This window comes from Dermochelys coriacea, chromosome 11 (assembly GCF_009764565.3).
Source record: "Dermochelys coriacea isolate rDerCor1 chromosome 11, rDerCor1.pri.v4, whole genome shotgun sequence".
In the NCBI taxonomy this organism is placed as follows: domain Eukaryota; kingdom Metazoa; phylum Chordata; order Testudines; family Dermochelyidae; genus Dermochelys; species Dermochelys coriacea.
Genome location: NC_050078.2, coordinates 4202885 through 4220320, shown reverse-complemented (window position 1 = coordinate 4220320; position 17436 = coordinate 4202885). Strand labels below are relative to the sequence as shown.

The 17436-nt window shown below is 45.6% G+C and overlaps 1 protein-coding gene across 1 annotated transcript in view; it reads left to right on the top strand.

Moving 5' to 3' along the window:
* Nucleotides 1–17436, top strand: part of IGFBP2 (insulin like growth factor binding protein 2) — a 109131-nt gene that overhangs the window by 68363 nt on the left and 23332 nt on the right. The gene's annotated exons all lie outside the window — the stretch shown is intronic.

Sequence of the window (17436 nt, the reverse complement as noted above, 5' to 3'; positions counted from 1 at the left end):
TTTGTTAGTCTCTAAGGTGCCACAAGTACTCCTTTTCTTTTTGCGAATACAGACTAACACGGCTGCTACTCTGAAACTTGTTAGGACACTGACAGTTTGAGCAGGGGAGAGGAGACTGGCTGGGGAGCTGTTGCTTTCACATTCTTGGTTTTGGCCTTTATTCAATAGGGTTTCTGAATTCTACTACGTGCCCTACAAAGCTGTGAGTATCCCCCGCTTTTTCCCCCCTTCGTTGTCAGTCCCATGCAATGGAGCCCAACAAGGCTCTAAAAGATAAAAATGGATTTTACATGGTAAATGTGTCACTGATTAGTGTGAAAAAGCCAAGCTTGAAGGGCCAGGTAGTGAGAAGAGGTTTCAATATTGTTTTTGCATGAATAAAACACTTTCATCCAAAGGAACCCCAAATTGCTTTACACACTGTAGATCAGGGGTCTCAAACTCGAATCACCAGGAGGGCCACATGAGGACTCGTATGTTGGCCCAAGGGCTGCATCCCCTCCCCCTTGCTGCTCCCGCCCCCCACTCCACCTCCGCCCCGCCTGCAGGGTGCAGCAGGGGGCTCAGGGCAGGGAGTTGGGGTGCAGGAGGGAGTGCAGGGTGTGGCAGGGGGTTGGGATGCAGGCAGGGGGCTCAGGGCAGGGGGCTGGGGTGCAGGGTGCAAGAGGAGTTCGGGTTCCGGCCTGGCACCGCTTACCTTGAGCGGCTCCGGGGTGGCAGAGGCGCACTCCGGGACCAAGGTAGGCTCCCTGCATGCCCTGGCTCCAGCCCCGTGCCGCTCCGCTCCAGGAAGTGGCGGGCATCGCTTCCCTGTGGCCCCGGGGGGAGGGAGAGCAGAGAACTCCGTAAGCTGTTCTTGCCTGCGGGTACTTCCCCCGCAGCTCCCATTGGCCGCGCTTCCCCGTTCCCGGCCGATGGGAGCTTCAGGGGAGGTACCCGCAGGCAAGAACAGCTCACTGAGTTCTCTGCTCCCCCTCCCCCCGGGGCCACAGGGAAGCGGTGCCCGCTGCTTCCCGGAGCAGCGCGGGGCCCTCAGCACCACGGGGTTGGCAAATCCGCAGGCCAGATCCAAAGCCATGAGGGGCCGGATCTGGCCCGGGGCTGTAGTTTGCCCACCCCTGGCCTGGAGGTAGGCTGGGGAGGCGGCACGCTGCCGGGGGCGCGGGAAGCTTGGTGGGTCGCAGGGAAGAAACCCCGCGGGCCACGTGTTTGAGACCCCTGCTGTAGTTATAGGGGTTGCTTTTCCACCACTGAAATAAATGGAGCACAGTAACACTGCATAACAGTTTAGAAGAGGAAGCGAAGGATCTTGAGTCCAGATGAGACTGCGTGGAGAATATCGGTACATAGAATGTGATCACAGGAGTTCAAATTTGGCCACTTTTCAATGTGTCATTGAAATATACCATTTACAGAACCTGAAAAACTTGTACTCTTTTGGAGTCAGGACATCCACCCCAGTAATTTTGTTGTTGTTGAGGATATGAGTTGCTTTGGCTTTCCAGCTGTGTCTGAAGGGGGGCTGCTGTGGTCTTAAATACACATAATTCATCAGCCACCTGAGAGAAGATGCTTGGCAGCAGGTGTAACAGATTGTCAAACCAAGCACCACAGCATGAAATTCAGTTGTAACGTGGCACTGATAAAGCTGATGCCTCTTGAACATCTTGGTTTCCTGGCATAGGCTGTGGATGGAGCTATCTGCTTCAGCTTCCTATTGGAAGAGTCAAAAGCCAGCAGCTTACAAGGGAGAACTCTCACATATGCCCGTCTAGCAGGATTCCCTTGTGTGCAGACAGTGCACCCTCATGGGGAATGACTTATCAGGCTCAAAAATGCACAGTCCAGAAAATGGCCATGCAGAAGATGGTGTTAGAGAAGTGTGACAACTTTCCCTGAGTGACATGGTCCCAAGTGTAGGGAATGGCTCTCAGTCTGCTCTGTCAGAGAAAGAACTAACCTACCGGTTACTGGCAGAACCAGTGTTAGAGAGAGGGTCTTCATAGGTGCTACTATTACCTGACAACCTCATGCTTTGCTGGTGAAAGGGGTGAGGATGAGCACTGTCATTGGCATAGCACTAGGTTTTCCAGCCTTTTTGGGCAGCAATATTAATTTACCAGACTAGAGCCTCAGCTGTAACTTCCAGTCCCAGCCTCCTGCTATTTAGCTGTGAGCACTCTACCAGCAATGGGATTTGGGATGTTTGAAACTCCAGTCCCACAGTTGTGTGTGGCCCAAGCTCCATTGCAAGTTAGCACACCTGGAGTTGAACAGGATGGGATGGTGGGGGCACACCAAAGCCCAGCAAACTGTTACTGTAGTGAGGGGGAACCTAGATTGATTGCACTAGTATTATCCATCCCCCAATGATGGGGACCCACTGTTGTGGCTTGGGAATGGGAAGACAATACAGTTTCCAGCTATTGGCACTCTTCTCCACCCCAGACTCACCCCTTCTTTGCCTGTTTGTGACCTTTAATATGAAAGGCACAAGCAGTTTCAGGCTTAAGGCAGTTGTGAACCTCATGTAAAGGGTTCTTATGGCTGGAAGTTGACAAACAGATTTGCTGTTAACCCTTTTTCCGGCCACTGCATGAAGAACCTTTGCACTTACTGGAAGGGATTTAAAACGCCCCATGCATCGGATGTAGACTTCCTGGGTTTTTGTTCTGACCACCTGGAAGGATGTGCCAGAGGAGTCTCTCACTGTAATTGTTTGTGAGCTGTAGCTGGCATTAGCACAGAACTAAGTGGGCTGATGGAGGGGGCTGTGTTTTGCTTTTGCTTTTCCTGTTTGTTGTATCTTGGCAAACTTGAAGTTTCAGACGCTGCAGGGGCAGCGAGCTTTTTTTTTTTTTTTTTTTCCTGGCGTTGGCTGAGATGGCTTTAGCCAGCAACTCTGATTTTTTTCCCAGGGGGACGGAGGGAGAGTGGGAGGCGGGGGAGTTAGTGTGTTAATGCTCTGCAGATTCAGAGCACGCACTGCCAGAACACTTAGGATCGGCTTCAGAGACTAGATGGGAGGCTTTCTTCATGGCCGGCTCTGCTTACATGAGTGGCCTGTGGTGAGAGCTTTCATTCCTGGCTGGGGTGGGGTCCCTGTGGAAAAAGGAAAAAAACAAAACTAAAACCCCTGTTCAGGAGACGGAGATAAAGCAGGAGTAAAACCAAGAGTTCAATAGAACCAGACGTATCTGTTTTTAAAACACTAGCAGATGTGGTGGCGGCGGCAGAAGGAGCATTAATGAAGTAGAGTTTTATTAACTGAAGGTAATGGAGGCATGTGTATGTGCTTGGTAACGGGTTGGAGCAAGGATTTATTTTAGGAACAATGAAATTTAATATAGCAGTTGCTTGTAGTTCATCTTTTCTTCCATTCTCTGGAACAGTGTTTGCCAACCTTTTTGGTGTGGGGGAGTCACAGTGGAGCTGAAGATGTGCTGTGTTTCAGCCAATGTAGTCCATCTGTGGTCATTAAAGATCTCATAGTGTTGTTCAGAAGAATGAGGGGGCATTAGTTACAATGCTCTAGTCCAGTTCCAATTTGGCTACTTACAGTCTGACATCTTAAATTCCCCCAGGTGGCTCAGTTGGATTCTTCTTCTGTTCCTGTCCCAAACTATTGTATAGTGGTGTTATGTGCAGTTAAATAACTGCCCTGTTTCACCCTAGAAATGGCTGCAGTTCAGTGGTAGGTGAAGTGGCCTGCTGTATATCTGTTGTAAAGAGTTTTGAGATGATTCAGGCTGGAAGGTACAGTATAAATGTCATGTAAGATCATATATGCACCTGTACACATTGCCAATCTGTTTATCTTCAGAATTTATAGACATTTAAGGCCAGCTTTCTTTCCTCTTATTTGTGGCAGCACATCATCATCTAACAATCAGTCTTCCACTGTGGGTGGCTGTTTGCCATGTGCATTGTACCTCATGGCCCTATCTTTCTTTAAATAACACCATAATCCTTCCATCTACAACTCTAGACCAATGGAGAATTGAGGGGACTCCAAGGGTAGGTCTACACTGCAGATGAAGGTGTGATTGTAGCACAGGTAGCCATACCCCCTGCTTGCTTTAATCTAACAATGTAAACATGGTGGCATGGGCTAGCAACCCAAGGACATGCCATCCAGGAGATGTCTATACTGCAAGTAAAGGTATGGTTGTAGCAAGGGCAGGCATACCCATGTGAACTTCACTCTATCATGGGTAACAGTAGCAGTATAGCTGGAGGGCATGGGCTAGCAACCCGAGCACATGCCCAGATTCCCTGAAGGGCTTGTACTCTGGTTGCTAGCCTGTGATGACACCACATCTACACTGCAGGTCTTGTTACCCATGCTAGCCAGATGAAAGATAGAATGGGTACGCCTACCCGTGCTACAATCACACCTTTCACCTGAAGTGGAGACGTACTGGCTGTGTCATAATGCAAAGGAAAAGCTGGTTCTCTGAGTATGTGTGCTTACCAGGTATGTAAAGAAAGGGTGTGTCAGTTGGGAAAACTTGATTCTTGTGAAATAGCTGTTGGTGTAGGATTTGTATGTTGCTGAGTATTAGATAGACGTGACAATAGCTGTAATGTGAATGCTGCTCACCTCACCTCATGGGATTAAGGTGGAGCAGTGGTCCCCAACTTCTTTCTTCTCGAGTCTTCTCTTATGGTGGATTGGCAGATAGACCATGCACATCACGGCTCCATCTTTTTTTCCTATCCATTTTCTCTGTCTCTTTTTCTGCCTCTGTTTTTGGTCTCCCACTTTCCCCCTCATCTTTCCTTTTTCTTTCTGTTTCCTCCCTTTCTCACCTTTCTGGTTTTGTGATTCTCCCTGCCTGCTCCACACTCAGCAGTAGGATACATGCTATTTAACGTGGAGCCATGGGTGACTCCGTGGGTGGCCCAAAAAGCAGAAAAATTGGAAACAATGTAACAAAGACATAGTGAAATCCAGCCTGTTTCTGTACAAATGCAAGAGACAAGTAAAAACACTGTATGAAACTGTAGCTGCACTTTGTCTTGAAGTCTTAGTTGCACTGCTCCCTGTTTGGGAGAAAATTTCCCTCCTAGAGGGTGAATGACATTGACAATTCCAGGCTGCAGGACTGGTAGGATTTCAGAACTCCAGGACTGCAGCATGAAAGAAGCAACATGAAAGTTAATAAAAAGAAAAGGAGTACTTGTGGCACCTTAGAGACTAACAAATTTATTAGAGCATAAGCTTTTGTGAGCTACAGCTCACTGCATTTGCAAATGCATCCGATGAAGTGAGCTGTAGCTCACGAAAGCTTATGCTCTACTAAATTTGTTAGTCTCTAAGGTGCCACAAGTACTCCTTTTCTTTTTGCGAATACAGACTAACACGGCTGCTACTCTGAAACATGAAAGTTAATGTCTCAGAGAGAAGGCTCTCATGAAGGATATTAGCCACGATGGTCAGGAATGCAACATCATGCTCTGGGTGTCACTGAACCTCCAACTGCCAGAAGCTGGGACTGGATGACGGGATGGATCACTCAGAATTGCCCTGTTTTGTTCATTCCCTCTGAAGCATCGGGCACTGGCTGCTGTCAGAGACAGGATGCTGAACTAGATGGGCCATTGGTCTGACCCGGTATGGCTGTTCTTAAGGCTTTGAGGTGAATAACTTCTTCTGCCTGGTCAGTCTTTTCTTTCTAGCTGATACTTAGTGAGTGCTTCCTCATCTTAAATTACTTACACTTTGAACTGCTTGAGTGGGGATAAAGTAATCCTCAGGTTTTAGCCAGATTGTCTGATGATATCTTCATTTATAGAGCATCTTTCATCTCAAGGGACTCTAAAGAATTTTGCAGTCTTAGGCCTTGTCTGTAGGAGAGAGTTGCACTAGTTTAACTTAAATCATTTTTAAACTGGTTAAAATTAGTGCAACCTCATGTGGACACACTTACGTCAGTTTAAGAGTGGTTTATTTTAGTTCAGCTTAAACCAATTCCTAACTGATTTAAGATAAATTGAAATAAATCTGGTTGTAATTGAAATAAGAGTCTTCACACAGGGGTTTGCATTGGTTTAATGAAACCAGTTGAAAATCAGCCCTTTAGTTAAACTAGTGAAACTCTGATGTAGTACAAGCCCTTATACTATGGGATAAATTTGGAAACCCTTACTTGGGCAAACTTCCTGTTGATTTCAGTGGCAGGTTAGCCTGAATAAGGACCTTGGGCATCAGCCAGAATAGCCACCTCTAGGGTTGCACATGGCCATTGTTTAACAGCACTAGTTGGAGAAGAAGTGAAGAAGAATGTCTCTAGCCATTTGAAACTGTCAGGGGATGTAGGTAGGTGGAATGAAGTGCCAAAAGTCAAATAAAAAGGTTGATTACCTCCTTTCAGTAGTCAGTAGTGCTGATAATAGAGATGTAAATTAAGTTATCAACTCATTTTATTTAAAAAAACACTTCTGGCATGGCTGAGGGGAAAGTGTGTTTCTGGGGAGAAAGCAGGTAAGAGATTAGTTTGAGGTCTGGTGCTCAGCCTGAGTCGAAGGATATTTTAGTTTCCGAGCTAATCCAGCCCTATAAATCACACTAATGGTCATTGAAATTGGGGTCGGAGTTGTTCCTGAGGAGAAGGTAGAAAGGAATTATAATAATATTGCATTTTTAAAAGGCAGACAATATGTAAATACACAATGAGATTTGGGTGGGGACGGGGGGAAAAACCCTGGATTAAACCACTGTCTGGAAAGTTGACTGTGGAAAAGTGAGATGTTATTTTAAGACTAATGGCTGAAGTCCATTTCATTTGCATGCAATAATCATAACAACAATAGAAGCCAATATGGCTGAAAAGGGAAAATGGAGCAATCTGAAAGATGGATGACTAGACAGCTCTAAAATGCAGGGTGAGGTGTTGCTCTGACTTTTTTTAAAAAAACTTTCCTCCTATTTTTCAATCTTCATGCTTCTTTGCAGATCTTTGAGTGGAAGGTCAGACTTTTGGCAGGGCTACACAGCGTCCTTTTCCAAATGCATGCAAAAATATTCTGTCATAGATTCTGAGGGTCAAATTCTGTCCTTAGGCACCTGTGTGCAGCAGCCCTTGACTTCAGTGGGAATTTGCTTGTGTGTCTCAGGGCAGAATCCAGCCTCTAGAAGTTAGAGATAGAGAAGACCTATTTGGTCAGCTACCCCCTCCCCAATGAATCAGTGCAGGATTGATTAATAAACTTATAACCTTTAAGGCCAGAAGGGACCATTAGACAACCTAATTTGACCTTCTGCATAACACAGGCCAGAGAATTTCACCCAGCTACCCCTGCAGTAAACCCAATGACTGGGTGTGACTAAAGCATCTCTTCCAGAAGGCATCCAGGCTTGATTTGAAGACATCAAGAGATGGAGAGTCCACCACTTCCCTTTGTAGCTTGTTCCAATGGTTCATCACCCTCACTGTTAAATATTTGTGCCTTCTTTCTCATTTAAATGTGTCTGGCTTTAGCTTCCAGCCATACATTTTTGTTTTGACCTTTTCTGCTAGATTAAAAAGCCCTTTAGCACCCGGTATTTTCTCCCCATAAAGGTACTGACACACACAATCAAGTCACTTCTTAGTCTTTTTGATAAGCTAAACAGATTGAGCTCTATAAGTCTCTCCCTGCAAGGCATTTTCTCCAGCCTTTAAATAATTTTTTGCCTCTTCTCTGCACCCTCTTCTGTTTTTCACATCCTTTTAAAAATGTGGACACCAGAACTGGAGGCAGTATTCCAGAATCAGTCTCAACAATGCACAACTCCCCTGTGTATACATCCAAGGATTGCATTGGTCATTTTTGCCACAACATCACATTGCGCCTTGCTTGTCCACTATGACACCTAGATCCTTTTCAGAGTCACTCCTTTCCAGGGTATGGTCCCCCATTCTGTAGGTATGGCTTCCATTCTTTGTTCATTAATGTATGACCTTGCCTTCTGTTTGAATGGGCCTAACTTACCAAGTGACTGGTGATGGAGTATCATCACATTCTCATGGTGAAGCCTGTTAGATTCTAGAGTAGTCTCTCCACAGAAGATTTTTCTAATATATAGCCTATATGGGCTGAGGGCTGTCTGACTTTGCAGGGGCTACAATATGGATTTCACATATGAGCTTGCAGATTCCTAGTCTTGGGTGATACTAGAAAACTGCACAAGTTTAAGAGTAAGGCAGAGAAAGTGATTCACCTGTCAAAGCATGAGAAAACATGTAACTCCTGTTTACAGGAATTAGGGGTTAGCTGTATGAGACTCTGATTCAGCAAGGCAGTTCACATGTGTAATCTCATTACCTTTAGTTGGATTACTCATGTGCATAAATACTTTGCTGAATTGGGCCTTTAATCCCTAGAAAGTTCACAAAGGAGAAGGAAAAATCAAGCCCCCTATTATGAAACTCTTCCCTTTGCACAAGGGAGCCTTCACCGGGGCCTTTCAAATCAGAACTCTTCCTATTATTAAGAAGTACCTGAATTGTGTCTGAGCTGTCTGCTCTTCATAAAGGTCTGGCTGCAAACAGCTTCAGACTCCACATAGAATCATAGAAATGTAGGACTGGAAGGGACCTTCAGAGGTCATCAAGTCCATCCCCTGCACTGAGATAGGACCAAGTAAACCTAGACCATCCCAGACAGGTGTTTGTCCAACCTGTTCTTAAAAGCCTCCAATAATGGGGATTCCATAACCCCCTTTGTAAGCCTATTCCAGAATTTACTACCCTTTATAGTGAGAGAGTTTTTCCTAATACCTAATCTAAATCTCCCTTGCTACAGATTAAGCCCATTACTTCTTGTCCTATCTTCAGTGGACATGGAGAACAATTAATCACTGGTTTCTTTATAACAGCCCTTAGCATGTTTGAAGACTGTTATGAGGTCTCCCCTCAGTCTTCTCCCAAGACTAAACATTCCCAGCTTTTTAACCTTTCCTCACAGCCCAGGTTTTCTAAATCTTCTGTCATTTTTGTTGCTCTCCTCTGAACTCTGTCCAATTTATCCACATCTTTCCTAAGTGTGGGGCCCAGTACCAGTGCCAAGTAGAGTGGGACAGTTACCTCCCATGTCTTACATACGACACTCCTGGTAACGTGGTCAACACCCACCTCTCGTGAGTACCCCCTTTTCTCTGGCCGATAGTGCCTGCAAACACAGTTTTCTCATGGGGAAAGGAGGCACCCACCTTTCGTGGATGGTCCCCTCTCTGTTAGGTGTGAGCCTGCTTTTCTTTCTTGGCCTTACATCAGGGTGGCACCTACCTCTCGCAAGTACCCTTCTCGGCTGCTGGCTCTCTCCGCTGATCTTCGGCAGCTCAGCCTTCCAACTGAGCCACACACGCTGTCCCCCCCACCCCCCTTCTGGGGTATACAGTCCAAGTTCTTTCTCGGCCCTGGTATAAGGCTGTAGCTCTAAGGTATCTTCCCCGATGCACTGCCTTCTTCAACCATCCATCCAGGGCCCATCTCGGTACCCTCCGTGGGTATCCTTTTCAGCAGCCTTCCCTGGGCTCAGTCTGCAACCAGACCAGCATGGCCTATCTCGGTACCCTCGCCTGGTCTGACCAGGTCCTGGGCTCAATCCCTTGGGCTCCAGTCCCTCAGGCTCAGCCTGCCTGCACTGACCTTTTCATGGTCCTGTTGCTACTCTATCCAGCCAGCCAGCACTTGGTCTTGGGCAGCCTTCCCTGGGCTCAGTTCTGCCTGGTGAGCTCTCTGCAGTGAGCTGCCTGTGGCCTGCTGTTCATCTAGCCAGCCGGCACCCGGTCCTCCCTTGTCAAGCTCCACATAGCAACTGACCTCTCTGCTCCGCTGCTTGTCTTATATAGGGTTCTTCTGGCTCCGGATTGGCCGCTCCTCTGCAGCCACTCTAGACTGGAGGACTTCTCTCTGCTCTCTTCTGGGGTAGGATGATGCAGGGCCACCAGGCCTCCCACAGGGGACCTCTGGACCTAGTCCACCCTGCCACACTCCTATTAATACATCCAGAATGATATTAGCATTTTTCACAACTGCATCATATTGTTGACTCGTATTCAATTTATGATCTACTGTGAGCCCCAGCTGCTTTTCAGCAGTACTACCACCTACACAGTTATTCCCCGTTTTCTAGTGGTGCATTTGATTTTTCATTCCTAAGAGAAGTACTCTCCACTTGTCTTTATTGAATTTCTTCTTGTTGATTTCAGACCAGTTCTCCAGTTTTCCAAGGTCATTTTGAATTCTACCTGGCCTCCAAAGTGCCTACAACCCCTCCCAGCTTGGTGTCATCTACAAATTTTATCAGCCCACATTGTCCAGGTTATTAATGAAAATACTTAGTAATACCAGACCCAGGCCTGACTCCTGCAGAACTCTACTAGATCTGCCCTCCTAGTATGACCATGAACTATTGATCACTCTTTGAGTGAGGTCTTTCAACGAGTTGTGCACCCACCTCATAGTAAATTTCACCTAGACCACACTTTCCTAGTTTGCTTATGAGAATGTCACGTGAGACTATGTCAACAGCTTTATTAACATCAAGATGGATCACATCTACTGCTTTTCCCCATCCCCTAGGCCAGTAACCTTGTCACAAAGGAAATTAGGCTGGTTTGGCATGATTTGTTCTTGACAAATCCAGGCTGGCTATTCCTTATATTCCTGTTGTCCTCTAGGTGCTTACAAATTGTTTAATCATTTGTTCCAGTATCTTTACAGATATCAGAGTTAGGCTGACTGGTCTATAATTTCCCTGGTTCTCTTTGTTTCCCTTTTTAAAGACAGGCACTATGTTTGCCATTCTTGTCCTCTGGAACCTCACCTATCCTCCACGAATTCTCAAAGATAACTGCTAACGGTTCCGGTATTGCTTCAGGTAGATCCTTAAGTATCCTATGATGAATTTCATCAGGCCCTGCCAACTTGAATGCATCTAACTTATCTAAATATTCTTTAATCTATTCTTTCCCTATTTCGGATTGCATTCCTTCCCCCTTGTTAATATTCATTGTGTTGAGCGTTTGGGTATCATTAACTTTTTGAATGAACACTGAAGCAAAATAGGCATTAAACACCTCAGTCCTCTTGATGTCTTCAGTTATTCGCTTCTGCTACGTAGAAGCCCTCTACTTTCCTTCATCTTTCTCTTGCTCCTAATATATTTAAAGAACCTCTTCTTATTGCTTTTTGTGCCTAGCCTTTCTGATTTTGTCCCTTACATGCCTGTGCTGTTGTTTTGTACTCCTCTTTAGTAATTTAGCTGAGTTTTCACTTTTTGTACGATTCCTTTTTGATTTTCAGGCCATTAAAAATGCAGCCATGTTGGCCTTTTACTATTCTTCCAATCGTTCCTTCGCTTCAGGATAGTTTGTAGTTGTCTTTAATTTTGTCTCCTTGAGAAACTGCGAGCTGTTCTTAACTGCTTTATCCAGGGGTTCTCAAACTGGGGGTCGGGACCCCTCAGGGGGTCGTGAGGTTATTACATGGGAGGTCGTGAGCTGTCAGCTTCCACCCCAAATCTCACTTTGCCTCCAGCATTTATAATGGTGTCAAATATGTTAAAAAGTTTTTCATTTATAAAGGTGGTCACACTCAGAGGCTTGCTATGTGAAAGGGATCACCAATACAAAAATTTAAGAACCCCTGACTTTATCCGTTAGATTTTCTTCCCATGGGACCTTACTTATCATTTCTCTGAGTTTATTACTGGTGAGGCCTCATCTGGAGTACTGTGTCCAGTTTTGGGCCCCACACTACAGGAAGGATGTGGATAAATTGGAAAGAGTACAGCGAAGGGCAACAAAAATGATTAGGGGTCTAGAGCACATGACTTATGAGGAGAGGCTGAGGGAGCTGGGATTGTTTAGTCTGCAGAAGAGAAGAATGAGGGGGGATTTGATAGCTGCTTTCAACTACCTGAAAGGGGGTTTCAAAGAGGATGGCTCTAGACTGTTCTCAATGGTAGCAGATGACAGAACGAGGAGTAATGGTCTCAAGTTGCAATGGGGGAGGTTTAGATTGGATATTAGGAAAAACTTTTTCACTAAGAGGGTGGTGAAACACTGGAATGCGTTACCTAGGGAGGTGGTAGAATCTCCTTCCTTAGAGGTTTTTAAGGTCAGGCTTGACAAAGCCCTGGCTGGGATGATTTAACTGGGACTTGGTCCTGCTTTGAGCAGGGGGTTGGACTAGATGACCTTCTGGGGTCCCTTCCAACCCTGATATTCTATGATTCTATGATTCTATGATTAAAGTCTGCTTTCTTGGGATGCATTGTCCTTATTCTGCTGCTCTCCTTCCTTTGCTTGGAATCATGAAAGCGGTCACTTCATGATCACTTTCACCCAAATTGCCTTCCACTTTCAGATACACATTGGTCAGAATCAAGTATAAAATGGCTGTCCCCCTGGTTACTTCCTCCACTTTCTGAAACAAAAAGTTAGCCCCAATACATTCCAAAAACTTATTGGGAATTTTGTGTTTTGATGTGTTACTTTTCCAGCAGTTGTCTGAGTACTTCAAGTCCCCCATTATTACCAGGTCTTGTAGGCTTTTCTGCAACCACCCAGCGGGCTCCTTGTTACATACAACTTGCTTTAAGATGGGTTTCCCATTGGCAGATGCAGGCCACAGTGTTTCAGCACCATGGCTTGCAGTTCAGGAGATCGCTATACCAGAGGGTGCTTAAAGAATATTTTTCAGAACACCGTTTAGCAGTACTGAATTGGTCAGAAGATTTTCTCAGTGGGGGCATTGTTATTCTTTTGAAATAATAGCCTTCCCTTCAAATACAGGGATATCTTGGTTGGTATTTCGTGATACATTTTACGCTAGAGATCATCTATGAGGGAAACATATAGTAGATAAAGGCTGATCCTGGGTAGCCTGCCTAGATCAGAGCAGGCAATAGAGCATTTTTATTATTTTGTTCCTTTAGCCATCTGCATTTGGGATTTGTTGGCTTCAAAGCTGAGAGTCCCTCTGTTGCATGGCCAGACTTACGGACAATTGGCTCTTGGACTTGTGCAGACACCAGAGGACTCAACATCTGCCTTGATAAGGAAGGACAGTCATTTGCTGCGGATTTTCTTTGAGACTCTGGCAGTTGTTAACACAGTGGTTTTATACAACCAATGGCAGAGCTGCTTTTCAGCCTGTCTTCAGGTTCAGAACGACACATCTGAGAAACTCTAGTTCACACGAGTTGTGCAGTTATTTGGTCGCTGGCAAAAAAATGAATGAGTCCAGTGGAATGGCAGGTGGCACAGAGGCCTGTGATACCTGTTGATCCATCTAGCTTCATGACAAAGAGCCTGGGGAGGGGAAAGTTCGGATGGTGTCACCAGACACGAGTGAAGCGCTGGGAATTCTAACAAGGCAGTAGAGGTGAAAAGAAATGTCAGGTTATTCTGTGGTCTTTGTGAATTGCCCAGAAACTCTTAGGGACTGATGAATTAAGAAGAGAATCTCCATGGAAATTTTACAGGTGCTTTAATGGTGCCAAAACTCCATTGATCACACATACATGTGCAAATAACAGAGGAAGTATGGACAGAAGCTTGACCTTGTAAAATTAACAGCTTGTTTGATTCAGGTGAAGCCTCCTCATGACTTACATGTAGCGGATGTTTTGAGGATTTTAAATTTGGGGTCAAGGGTCAAATGGGGAAGTTGCAGTCCAATTATTTTAAGTTGGGCTGTGGCAACAGTCTTAAAAGTAATTAGTTTCTTTTGGTCTGGGGAGATTGCAGCTTCTTTAAGGCTATTCAGAACAGTGTCAGGAAAGCACAGGATATGCTTCAACACTAAGGTAGAAATCTTTTATGGTGTCACGGCCAGGGAGCACAGCGTGGATTTAGGCCCAATTCAGCAAAATATTTAAACACATGCTTAAAGAGAAGCACATGCTTAAGTGCTTTGCTGAACTGGAGCCTTTGAGAGTTCATAGCATCAGGACTTGGCTTTTTGGTCACCCTTCACATCTTCAGAGTGCTCCTCTCAGTGTACTGTAAGAGAGGGAAGTGGCACTCAACTCATTTTACAGATGGGGAAACTGGGGCAGAGTAGCTTGCCCGTAGCCCCATGCAATGTGGCAGAGCTAGGAATGAAACCTGGGAGTTGCTGCTTCTCAGCTGTGAGCTCAGTGCATTAGATCATGCAGCCTTTATCAGGGATTTAGATTTGCAGTCAAAGGTTCACTTGCGGGTTAAGATCACACCTCTGCAGTTATGTGCTAGGGTGGAAATTCAGCAGACGGGTTAGAAGAGAAGGGACAATGAAGAAGAAAAAGAGCAACTACAGTGGTAATTTTTTTAAATGAGGGGATGTGAGAATAATTTGCTGGATGCTCCAGGGATTTGAATGGGTTCCTTACTTTGGCATTCTCTGTACAGAGGTAATGATGTGGATAATGAGGTACTGCAAGCAGGATTGTCAGGTTTGCAGTTGGATATAAAAGGGTTAGATCAGAAGTTTCCAAACGGTGGTCTGTGGACTACTGTTGGTCCATGGAGAGCTGGATGGTCACATGATACTGGCTCATCTACCATATGTCCATCTGTAAATCCTATTAAAAGAAAGCGAACAATACTTAAATCCTTCCCTAATGTTGTTTTTCCTGTAGTTGCCATAGGGATACTACATGCCCATGAATGGGAGAAGTGTCCACAAGACAATTTCTGAATTACTTTGGGTTAAACGGCTCAAATAGCAATCGAGGCAACACGCGCTAAGTTGCCAGTTTTGTTTTCTTTACTTCACTGAAGGTGCATATTGGGATGATCAAGCAACTGTTCTTTCAGATCCATTTCCTGACTGGTATGATGTTGCACCTTTCATCCTAGTGATTAATCTAGATCTGGTTCTAGAATATGTGATGTAGTCCATGCACAGAGCCTCTTCAGATTCATCAGGAGTCATCGGTTCTGCATCATCACACATTGGTTCCTTCTTTGGTATGGGGAGAGCACATATCTGATCCTGAAAAAGAGATCCAATAACTGGAGAGTGAAGATGAGGGCCTGGGATGACCTCCCCTCTCCATCATCTTTGCTCCAAAAGCTCGTTATTTTACATAGAACTGCTAGCACTCACACTGCCATTGCTGAACAGTAATTGTCAAGTCCGTGAGCTTTGAAGGATTTTAAACTGTTTCCTGTGGAATGCTACAGTCAAAGGAGAGCACTGGGCACCCTTTGGATCATCCCCGTGCCAGCAGTCCGGGACAAGAAGAGGAACTTGCTAAGCAACAACCAGCCAGAACATACCGTTCTCCTGCTTAATCATTTACTCCCTGCTTGCATAGATAGGCTGAAAAGAGCGGACAGTAGAAATTGTGTGTTTTTATGCAGTGCCTTTCAGCCAGAAGGATCTCAAAGCACTTACAAATTATGGGTTGTTCACCAGTTTTCACACGGGCAGCTTTTAAATACCTTTTGACTTAAATGGGAGTTTTATGGATGCCAAGACTGCAACATCAGGCTGTATGAGTGTGTGTGCACGTGTAATGAATGATTGTTTAATGAGTTCTATCAACTAAATCACACAAGGACTGTGCAATCCTAGAGAACATTATGGAACCTGCCCCAAAGAGCTCACAAACTAAACTAGACAAACAGTACAGTTCAGATACATCAATGGTGGATTAAAACCCTTCTCTGAAATCAGTGCAGGTTATGTATAATAGGGTTCCTTCTGTGGATCATTATGGGAAAAGCGTGCTTTTAAGGAGTGATTTGAATGAAGAGAGAGTGGCTTTGTGGGGCACAAGAAAGGGGAGGGTGTTCCAGGGAGTGCATGGAAGACTTAAATGGGAGAAGGATATAGGAGGGACATTTTAGAGTCCAGCTTGGGGGAACAGGTGCAAGTGAGAGCTGAACTGTGGAGGACAGTCAGAGCACTGCCCAACCTTGATGGTCAGAATGAGGATCTCGAGTTTGATGGGGAGGACAAGAGGATTCAAAGAGGGGAGTAACACTGTCTGGATGGTGGGCAAGGAAGACAGATTTAGCAACTGCATTTTGTATAAGCCACACAGGAGGAGGGCGCAGTGGTCAAGGCCAGAGTTTGTCAAGGTATGAGTCAGGGGTTTTGCAATGGAAACAGAGAGGAGATGGTGGATTGTAGAGGAAAATGTGACAGTGTTTGGTAAGAGCCAGAATGTGGAAGCAGAGGAGTAGGGGTACTTGAATGTGGAGCCTGCATGGTAGGGAAGATAGTGGGAAGGGAGGAAACCGGAAACTCATTTTTTGCCATATTAAATTTGAGAGGGCAGCAAGATATCCAGGGGGAGATGGTGGAGACTGGACAGAGGGGGTCCAAGATAGATAACACAATGAGGGGCACTAGATTTGAGTTACTGGCAGAAAAATGGTAGCCAAAACCACAGGAGTTTGAGGCTGATCCAAAAGAGAATATAAAGGGAAGAGGGGAGGCTCGGAGAATGGAGCCCTGAGGGATCTAGATGGACCATTTGTGATAGGAACCCAAGGAGACTCTGAGGCAGCAGTCTCACAGGTACGTGGAGAAGCAAGAGAGGACAGAACTGGTCGAAGCCAAGGCAGGAAAGCGCACGGAACAGGAGGTGGTGACTATGTGAAAATCAGCACCCAGCAGAGGATGAGAGATGAAATTACAGCAGCAGCCTCAGGTGGCACATGGCACCATCACACAGCAACACTGCACGATACTTTAGGACAGGAAGGGAGAATACTGTATCCAATTAAAACTGCCACGAAATTTTAGGTTGGGAAAATAAAATTGAACACGCTGGAATGTGTCCAAGGCACTCTGGGGTTAATTAACTACCTGAGAGTTAACCAACCCTTTCTGAGTCACTAACTCACGGTGTGACAGTAGGAGAATACAGTAGAATTCCTAGTGCCTCACTCACCCTAGCTGGAGAAACTGAACAAGAGCAGGAGCCCCAGTGGAAAAGTTTGAGTGGCTAATCAATAAAAACATGTAAAGAGAGGGGCAAGTCTCTCTTTTTGCATTTCCAGAATCTGGCCCCCAAGGGAAGGGGGCCTTATCACATTTCCTGCAGCAGATAAGAGACTGTGGTCCAGGTGACACCAGTTCTTCCCTGCTAGGAAGCCTCTGGGCTGCTTTCTGAATGAACAGAACTAAAAAGGCAAAGGCGACACATCCATTGACTTCAGTGGGCATTGGAGTTCACCCAGATCCTCTCTCTCTCCTCTTCCAATTCTCTCCTTTCCTCACAACTCCCCCCAACTTCCCCTCATTCTCACAGCAACCCCATTCACCTTGCCCTCCTCCATGCTGGTTCTATTCTTCTCACTACGGCCTTTCCCACCATCCACGTCAATCCCCCCGTGTTTCTTTGGAGTGAGGAGTTGTGGGGTGATAGTAAATGCTGAGCTGTAACCTGTTCAGGGAGATGTAACAAATCCTGCTTGCTTCTGCAACTGAACCGTAACAAAGT